At 35.1% G+C, this 10,357-nt stretch overlaps 1 pseudogene across 1 annotated transcript; it reads right to left on the bottom strand.

The window, feature by feature from the left end:
- Nucleotides 1–953: 953 nt before the first annotated feature.
- On the bottom strand, nucleotides 954–7,348 carry LOC306883053 (cholecystokinin receptor type A-like; annotated as a pseudogene). The gene is made up of 5 exons: nucleotides 7,222–7,348; nucleotides 6,636–6,887; nucleotides 5,294–5,552; nucleotides 2,060–2,187; nucleotides 954–1,540 (listed from the first exon to the last, which is right to left on the bottom strand). The product of its transcript is annotated as a cholecystokinin receptor type A-like (transcript).
- Between the last annotated feature and the right edge of the window lie 3,009 nt (nucleotides 7,349–10,357).

The following is a 10,357-nucleotide window of genomic DNA, read 5'->3' as shown; positions in this document are numbered from 1 at the left end:
ATCTGTGCAGTCATTACTAAAGCAGATGTGACGAACAAAATATGAAATATAGGTCAGCGTACACTCAGAACTGATGTCAGATATTTACACTACCGTTTAAACATTTGGGGTCCGTAATTAATATATTTTATTAAGCATGGATGCATTAAATTGATAAAAAGTGACATTTACACTATGAAATATATATCATGGGTTTCAGAATAATTAAGCAGTGGAACTGTTTTCAACTTTTATAAATATTTAGCATTAAATATTTAGCACTGAAGACAGGAGTAATGCAGCTTTGATGTCACAGGAATAAATTTTAAAATACATTCAAACAGAAAACTGTTATTTTAAATGTTGTTAATTTGTCCACGATGTTCCTGTTTTGCTGTATTTTTTAATTAAATGAATGCAGCCTTGGTGAGCATAAGAGGCTTCTTTCTAAAACATTAAAACATCTCAATCTCAACCAGTCTTTTGAATGGTAGTGTAGTTCAAAGCAATATTAGAATGTCCTCAAAAACATCTAGATGATTGCTTTGACAGTAACACACACAAAAATCAAACACCAAGAAAAGCTAATTAATTCCTCTCCTCTCTCTCTCTTTATTATTAAATTAAAGAGCCAAAAGGACAAAAAAACTTATGGCTTATAAAGTCTCTGTAAGTTTGTAAGTCATAGCTCTAATGAGGACTGGAAGCCACAGTCTTGCTCCATTTGGTGCTGCTGTTTATTTAATAGTGACGTACTAAAATTAAGCACTGGATTCTATCAGCATTTCAGTGCTATTAGCAGTCATTGTCTGCATGCCTGTGCTCTCATTTATCACCAGTACGAGTCTCTCTCTTCCGTTAGCAGCCATTTTACTAAACATTGCAAAGCTTTGAAGGATTTTGACACTGTTCTATACACTTTACTTGGTGCTGGGTTTCTTATACTGAAAATTTCAGGGTTAAATGAGTATCAGTTATGCTTGTGCTGAGCCACGGATACTGGTGTCAGTTAGCCTCGTAAGTGTTCCTGAGCTTTGTGTGTTACCGTCAGCCTGTCCGGTCCCACTGCTTCCTCCAAACAGCGTTCCCAGCCCTCAAGCTCCTCTGGCACTACGCCGGGTGCTGCTCCTGCTCAATTCATCCAAATCATCCCTACAGCAGCTGAACGTCGCCAGCACGCCCTGTCTGAAGCGTTTGTTCATAAAACAGTAGACTATGGGGTTGACGCAGGCCGAGGTGTATGACAGCAAGTGGATGAAGGATATCGGCGCTCCTGAGAGGAGACGATCGGCTGAACGTCTGTCAAAGGCTCGCCAGGCGTTAACGACGAAGATCGGCGTCCAGCAGAGGAAGAACAGCCCCACGATCACCAGCAGCATGCGAATGACTCGTTTCTTGGCCATGAGGTTTGCTGTAGGGCTGTTGCTGCAAACCCTTCTCAGTTTGGATTTTGGGTTGCTGAAGCCGGGCGTCATGGGTTCGGGACGCTTTCTCTTGGAGGGTTGGAGGTAGCAGCCATTGCTGTCACCATTTTTCAGATTGGATGTGCCATTTTCTTTCTCTAGTGAACAAAGTGAGGATGAAAATGTAATTATGTGTAATACTACAGAAACTTTTGCATTATCTCGGATATTCGCATACAAAACAATAGAATTATACAGTAATCAGTAAACCCAAACTACTGAATCTGAATTCAAATTGATTTTTATATTTATTTGTACATGGTAAAACACTTAAAAAACATGAATATTTAGTGATTCACTTAACACCATTCACTACAGAATTGCATTCTGCTCATTGATCTCTCTATAGACATTATATGATATTATAGATAAGTGTTTCCACAATGGTCACATCGACATGCCCATTTCAATGTCACAGCTTGGCAGCTTGTTTTTGTTCATTTATGTGCATGGAACTCATAATTATGATATTTCCAACTCCACCTGAAGGGCACATAGCCTTCTGGCTTGTCCTACAAATTGTCATCATGACTAAACAGTTTTATTTAAAAGGCTTTTATAAAATGAGTCCACATCTGAAGTATTATGGTCAAGTATTAAATCATATTTTCCCATACCTCTGTTTGACTTCCTGTTAGCCATTTCAAATTTGATACCCCTGAAGAGTTCGAGTGAGGTGAGGCCATAAGCCGTCATCATTATGATCCCAGGCACGAGAAAGAGTATCAGCAACAGGAAAACATACCTAGAAAAAAACAAACAGAGAGGTCAGTTGCAATGTCAGACCTGGTTTGAAAGTAAGAGCTGGCCGGTTGCATATAATGCCCAGTCTTACAAGTTTGTCGTCTCATTCTTTTCTTTACGAGTGGTCATAACTTTATAAAGTCAGTTACATAGAGGCTTAGTTTATGTAGCTGGCAACTGCAGAATATCATCATCATATTTGTGTCTGTTTTCACAGTATTTTTAACAAAAAAAAATGTAAATGCTGGGTAGCTTTGTAGTTGACTAAAATTACTCTTTCTCATGCTGTTCCAAACCTGTCTCCAGAAGTTGTAAATATATATACATATACATACAGTGCTGCTTGAAAATTTGTGAACCCTTTAGAGTTTTCTATATTTTATCTTTATTTGACCCTCTAACTCTAACACTCTCAGTTCTAATTCTATTTTATCTATCTATCTGTCTTCTTTTTATTTTAAAAAACACACACACTTGACCCTCTATCATTTGCATATTTATTCTCTAACTGCTAGCTTTTCTTGAAAAACTAACACTAGCTTTCTTTTTTCTATTCTATCTACTGGTTTCTTTAAAAAAAGTTATATATATTCTATCTACTCATTTAAAAACACAAAACAAAAAAAACACCTTGCTACGTGTACTGCGTTAGGCTAACCGAGGCTTGTCATAGCACTTGCATGTTGTTGCTTTTTTGTTGGTTTTGATTGCCTCTATTGTCCTCAAGTCGCTTTGGATAAAAGAGTCTGCTAAATGACTAAATGTAAATGTAAATATTTCTGCATAAATATTACCCAAAACGTCCTGAAAGTAGACAAAGAGAACCAAATCAAACAAGTGAGAGAAATATATTTTATCTGTCATTTATTTATTGAGAAAAATTATCCAGTGTTACATATCTGTGTGTTGGAAAAGTGTGTGAATCTTTGCTTTCAGTATCTGGTGTGACCCCCTTTGACTGCAGTAACTGAAGGTAAAGTTCTTGTTAATGATGATCAGTCCTGCACAATAACATGTAAGAGTTTTAGCACATTCCTTAGTGCAGCAGAACCACTTCAACTCTGTGATGTTGATGGTTTCCTCCTATGAACTGCTTGCTTAGGTCCTTCCACAACATTTTAATTGAATTAAGGTCTGGACTTTGACTCAGCCATTCCAAAACATTAACTTTGTTCTTCTTTAACCATTCTTTGGTAGAATGACTTGTGCTTGGGATTGTTGTCTTGCTTCATGACCCACGTTCTCTTGAGACTCTGTTCTTAAACAGATGTCCTGGCATTTTCCTTTAGTATTTGCTGGTATAATTCAGAATTCATTGTTCCATCAGTGATGGCAGGCTGTCCTGGCCAAGATGCAGCAAACAGGCCCAAGCCATGATACTACCACCACCACCATGTTTCACAAATGGGATAAGAATTTTAAACTGGAATGCAGTTTATTCTTTTCTCCGAACATAATAGCTTCTCATTTAAACCAATAAGAACTATTTTGGTTTCATCCATCCATTAAACCTTTCTCCAATTGTCCTCTGGCTTTTCCACATGATCTTTAGCAAGCAATTTTCTTTTTGGAGAACAGTGGCTTTCTTCTTGCAATTCTGTCATGCACACCATTGTTGCTCAGTGTTCTCCTGATGGTGGGCTCATGAACATTAACATTAGCCAATGTGAGAAAGGCCTTTAGTTGCTTAGAAGTTACCCTGGGAACTTCTGCAACCTCACAGACTATTACACGTTCTGCTTTGGAGTGATTTTTGTTGGTCAACCACTTCTCGGGAATGTAACAGTGGTCTTGAATTTCCTCCATTTGTACAAAATCTGTCTGACTGTGGATTTGTGGGGTCCAAACTGTTTAGAGATGGTTTTGTAAGCTTTTCTAGCCTGATGAGCAACATCAACACTTTTTCTGAGGTCCTCAGTAATCTCGTTTGTTCGTGACATGATTCACTTCCATAAATATGTTCAGACTTTGATAGATCCCTGTTCTTTGAATAAATCAGGTCACATACTGACATTTGATAGTCATTGCACTGACTGAAAACACCTTGGCACAGATGGACTCTAATTTCACCTTTAAATTAACTGCTAATCCAAGAGATTACATACTTTTGCCACTCACAGATATGCAATGTTGGATAATTTTTCTGAATAAATAAATGACAAAGAAAATATTTTTGTCTCATTTGTTTGATTGGGTTCTCTTTGTCTACTTTCAAAATCTGATTATGTTTTGGGTCATATTTATGCAGAAATATAGAAACTTCTAAACAGTTCACAAACTTTCAAGCAGCACTGTATATATATATATATATATATATATATACTTTATATTCTTGCAGCTCTGATTCATACACTATTTCACTTATAATTTTGGGCAGTCAGAGTTTCATCAAAACAGATTTAATCAAAAATCGCATAGATGGGCACAGATTTAGTTTTTTAGCTTTAAACTATGAACGTTTGATACTTTGAACTGATTTTAGAACAGATTGTTTCCATTCGTTATATGTATGCTAGCAACAACATACATATTTCTGCACAATTTTGCTGTGTGATACTTTGCTGTGTGATCCTATTATGGTCTGTTTTAATGATTTACAAAATCGGCAAATGTATGATGCCTCGTTTTTTTTAGAAGTTGCATAGTGTATTTCAGTATTAACGTACATGGTCAGTGTAAACACTTACTGCATTAAAAAGAGCGGTATGATGATTTTTCAACATTTTTCCTTTTGTGTTCCAAAGAAAAGAGGAGTGCAAATAATCCTGTTAGCAAAGGTAATTTTCACTAACTCCGTCCACCACTGCTCAGATGTTTTGCCTTTAGTACAAACAGTATATTACTTCTATTTACACATCTTTGTGTGAATAGCATCTATCACTATTTGCACTTATACTTCTTGCAAACAATATCTACCACTATTTACACTCAGTATAAATAACATTGAGCTTTTTTTACACTTAGTGTAAATAACTGCTGCTGGAAACATAACAGTATACAGGTAACATGAGGGTAAATGATGACAGAATTTATATTCTGCTCCTTATTCTGTTAAAAACCCTATCCTCAAAAATAAAAATAAAAAACACAGTCCTAATAAATCTTACCAGGTCTGCATAACATCATTGGGCCAAACCAAGCGGCACATGTTGCCTGTGCTGTTGTTACTGCGCATGAAAGGCACCAGGGTGCTGCCTATCGGATAAGGCAGCATGAGCAGAAAAGACACGACCCAAGTGGCTGTGATGACTTTTGCAGCGTGGGACTTCGTCTGCCATGTGCGGGATTTAAGGGGGTTGCAGATGGCACTGTAGCGCTCCAGAGAGATGGCCACGAGGTTGAATGTGGATACGCTCACCGAAATACCTGTGTGTTTGGACACACAGAACACAATTGCACATACAAAAATAAATCTGGCCTTGTTAAAGTATTGTGATTCTAAGAAGGTCTGATATATATGCTTCTATAAACAACAGTAAACGCAAAAATGGAAACAGACATGCAAACTTCATAACAAACCAACTCCAAGCCCTGATAACAAAAGCATGAACTGTTAATAAAGTTAATGGCTGCTGGCACTTTACCGGCGAAACACTGCACACTTTACACCAAGTAAGAGCGCAGCTCCAGCTCCCTTTGAATAATCTACAGCGCTTGATTGCTTATGAATGTTGATACCCACACGGCAATAACAACAGAGTATGTAAATTAAGTCAGTTTTATCATGAGCAAGTATTACAGAACAGAACAAACACATAAAACATGCTGATGCATCAAATACAGATATATTTTCTGGTAAAATAACATCGTTATTATAATTAAAGTAGTCCCAATACCAGTAAAATTTCATGTTTCTCTTTAGCATTTGCTCAGTAGCAAAAACCATTCAACTATTTTATTTAACAAATTATTTAATAATTTTATCTTACTATCACACACACACACACACACACACACACACATTCACATCATGAATTTATATTTCATAAAACGGTAATAGCCTAATTCTTATAATAATAATTATTTATTATTTATTTATATATAATAAAATATTGTTTTAAAAAAGTGAAAGTTAATAATGAATTGAAGAACAATTTACTACAGTATTTTACCACAACCTTTCTGACAAATATACGTTGCAAGTCTCTGTCTAAATGTATTATTTTTAAGGTAAGAAAATAAAATCATGTTGTATTCGATTTATGTATTTTAAATGATTTGCTGTCATCTGAATCAACAGATTCTGTAGTTTAATTGTGTATGTAACAATTATGCAAGCCTTTTTTCTATATTTTAAAAATATAAATATCACGCCTTACCATATGGGAGGGATGTAACACTTTCCAGCATACTTACAGTGAACTCAGAAAAATGTATCAAAGTATATATATATAGATATAGGGCTATTCTAGAAATGAAGTGTGAACTACAAATATGAAACTGACTCACCCATGAAGTACGTGGCCACTTTGCACATGCCTGTGCCGAAGATGAAGTCCTTCATGAGGTTTGGGATGAGTGTGAAGGGCATGCAGAAGACACACAGCATCAGATCACTGACGGCCAGAGACAAGAGGAACAGGTTCGTGACCGTCCGCATGCGCCGGTTCCGAACCAGAACCGTGATGATGAGGCTGTTTCCTATGAAGCTCAGGAGGAAGATCAGCACATACAGCACGATCCGGACCGTCTGGTTCATGTCTGTCGAACAAGTAAGAAAGAAATGAGTTATTTGACAAGATTGAACAAGCAAACTATACAGTGAGCTTTTACTCAGATATGCAAAGTTGTACAAAGCCTGTCTAGACTCGTTCACAACTTTTCAGCACAAAGCCTCACTGTAAACTGTGGTAACCTGTAACTGGTTCCTTAAAGAACATAACAAAAACAAAAAAACTGAGATAGCTCATTAAAACATGTGTTGGTAAACGTTGATTAAATCACTTTTTTTAAGTTTAGATGTTAACAATTTTGCAGTGCTGAATATGCGCATAAAATTAAGTAATATGCAATAAAAATGTAAGAATTTCTTTACCTTTTGGCTCGGACGTGCCGTTGTTGTCATTTTTGCACTCCGACAAATTCCCGATTCCCAGCCCACATAATATTTTATAAATATCAGTGGAATTGATGAGCATATCGTGAATTGTAAACGTTTCCATGTTTGCTTGTTGTTTCTTATGGCCTCTCACTGTCCTTCGCAATATAGAAATATATCTATCCAAATGAATTTCTCCTCATCTCTTGCAGGTGAAAGAACACCAACATTTGATCTGCCATAATGCCAGAGATATGCACTCTATATTAAAACACATGCTTTTATCTTATTTCATTATTATATATTCAACACAAAATGGTAAACATTTTTGAGATGTCCAAAGAAAAATAGAAAAAAAATCAAATGGATATTTAAGTACATCCAACCCAGTATATCATCAAAAGTTCCAGCTCATGAGCAGTGATGTGAAGTAATGCATTTGATCAGTGCTGTCCTCCACAGAACCACAGACCCCGCCTTCACTTTCTCACTAGACACCCTCTATGAATAAAGTACACCCCCATCACATTTCCTCAATCATTACATCATTTTAATTGTTTATTTATTTGTGAAATGTTGTCTATAACATAAAAATAATACATTGAATATCTTCTATTATTATTGACCTCTCCACTACCAAGAAAAGTATAACACATTATTATTATTATTGATAGTAATATTATCAATAATAATAATAATGTGTTATACTTTTCTTGGTACTTCATTCCACTCGCAACTCAGTTAACCTCAGTTACGCAATTCAGATTTCCTCCCTTTCAAAAATGCAATATTCATTACATTTTTTGACACCCAAGAAATAATTTGGACCCTTTCTACAGCATGACAAGAAGACAAGTAATGCCCCCCCCCCCACAGTTTTAGTGTACTGCATTCATAGCTGCTGAGTACATACAGAACACTACAGGTCAAAGGTTTGATAATTATTGATAATTATAATGTACTGAAAGAACTCTCCTATGCTAAAAGAGGCTGCATTTGTTTGATGAATATATTTTAAAATGTAGCTTATTCCTGTGATGGTAAAGCTTAATTTTCAGCAGCCATTACTATGGTAATCAGTGTCACATGATTATTCAGAAATCATTCTAAAACGCTGATTATTAATTAGCACACGAAATGTGCTACTAATTCTGTTGATTCTTTTCAATAAAATTGAGCAACTATGACTTTATAAAATTGTAAATACTATTGAAATGCATTTGCTTCCATTTGACTAATTATGCTCTTGGATTAAGTTTTACTGTCTTGACTTCATCAGTTTATGCTGAGACAGATTTTAAGGGCCTTTTTAGGGTAATTTACTGACCTCTCCACCGAACAAAGCACTGACACATTTAAACAGCCTGAAAGATGTTTTATAGATTTGGAGAGTAAAGAAGAGAGAGAAAAAAGTCTGTGAAATAAACACACACTTTGAATGCTTCTAAACATCTATACTTGCACAAAACAATGTATCAGACCTGTGTCAATTTGTCCTTATTAATTCTGACCTGACAGTTCACACTGAAGTCACACTGTCAGTATATATACTGTTCTGGATGGCAATGCCCTTTTTACTGTGACTATGCTACTACATAACATACAATCAAAACTGATTAAGATTACTATCAGCCATACTAACATTGTTGTAAAACATAAAGATTAGAGGGCAAGTCTTCTGAAGTAACTCAAAAATAGCACTGGCCAAAAGCTTTCATTCCTGATAGCTGCTGTCAGGTGTATTTGTGCATGATAAACATTATCAGCATTCCTGCGAAGAGAAACAGAGAATAGAAACTGCTTTCTTGATCATGTCTATACATGTTCAGGTTCAACCTGTTAAGAAGGATTATTATTATTTGTTTCTCCTTTTAAACATATTTAAAGACTGTCACCTAAAGGCTTATGACATATGGGACCCTGGAGCACAAAACCAGTCATAAGTAGCACGGGTATATTTGTAGCAATAGCCAAAAATACATTGCATGGGTCAAAATTATACAATTTTCTTTTATGCCAAAAAATCATTAGGATATTATGTAAAGATCATGTTCCATGAAGATATTTTGTAAATTTCCTAGCGTAAATATATTAAAACATAATTTTTGATTAGTAATATGCATGGCTAAGAACTTCATTTGAACAACTTTAAAGGCAATTTTCTCAATATTTTGATTTTTTTGCACCCTCAGATTGCAAATTTTCAAATAGATGTATCTCAGTCACATATTGTCCGATCCTAACAAACCATACATCAATGAAAAGCTTATTTATTCAGCTTTCAGATATTGACACTTATGACTGGTTTTGTGGTCCAGGGTCACATATTATCTTTTGAATTCAAAAACAAAAAACACATAATGATCTTGTTATTCTCTGAAACCCCTGTCTTTTCCATTTAGAATTTTTTGATTTTTAAAGTTTTGAAGTAAACATTAAATCAAACAAAGTCATTTAAATAATGAAATCCTACCATGATGTATAAATAAGTTACATTTATTTAAATGTATTATTTTAATATGTTTTCCCCCACATGAAAAACTACTGTAGTAATAGTAAATACTATAGTGTTTTTGAACCATACTATAGTAAAGTTCTTGAATTCATTTGTTGTGGTAATTCTATAGTTGCTGTGGTAATATAGCTAACAACTAGTAATATAAACAAACGACTTTACCCAATACTGTAGGGTAAAGTTTTCTACAACTACTGGGTATATTATACTACAATACACTACAGTTTACCGTAGTACACACCTAAGTATACTCCAGCATGTATTACAGTTTATCAGTTCACTATAGTTAATAGAGAATGAGAATGTGACGTAACTCCTAATTCTCTATACTACAGTATGCTGTAGCATTCATTAACAAAGTGTTGTAAATACTATAATATACACAGAACTATAATGCACTTTACTAGGCTAGTATGGTTCAAAAACACTATAAATTACTGTAGTATTTTTTCAGGTGGATTAAATAAATATATAATAAAGAAAATAAATACCTAATAAAAACACAAGTTCATTTTGTGGAATTCATTATTTCGATTTTTACAACAGGAACTCTTATTATTAAAGTTCATAAAGGCATGTCGGAACCTTGTGTTGAAGCCAGTGTTTCCTGAAGGGTTT

Source organism: Barbus barbus, assembly GCF_936440315.1.
Source record: "Barbus barbus genome assembly, chromosome: 1".
NCBI classification, from domain to species: domain Eukaryota; kingdom Metazoa; phylum Chordata; class Actinopteri; order Cypriniformes; family Cyprinidae; genus Barbus; species Barbus barbus.
Note: the sequence above shows the minus strand (reverse complement) of the source record. Positions and strands in the feature narration are given on the sequence as shown.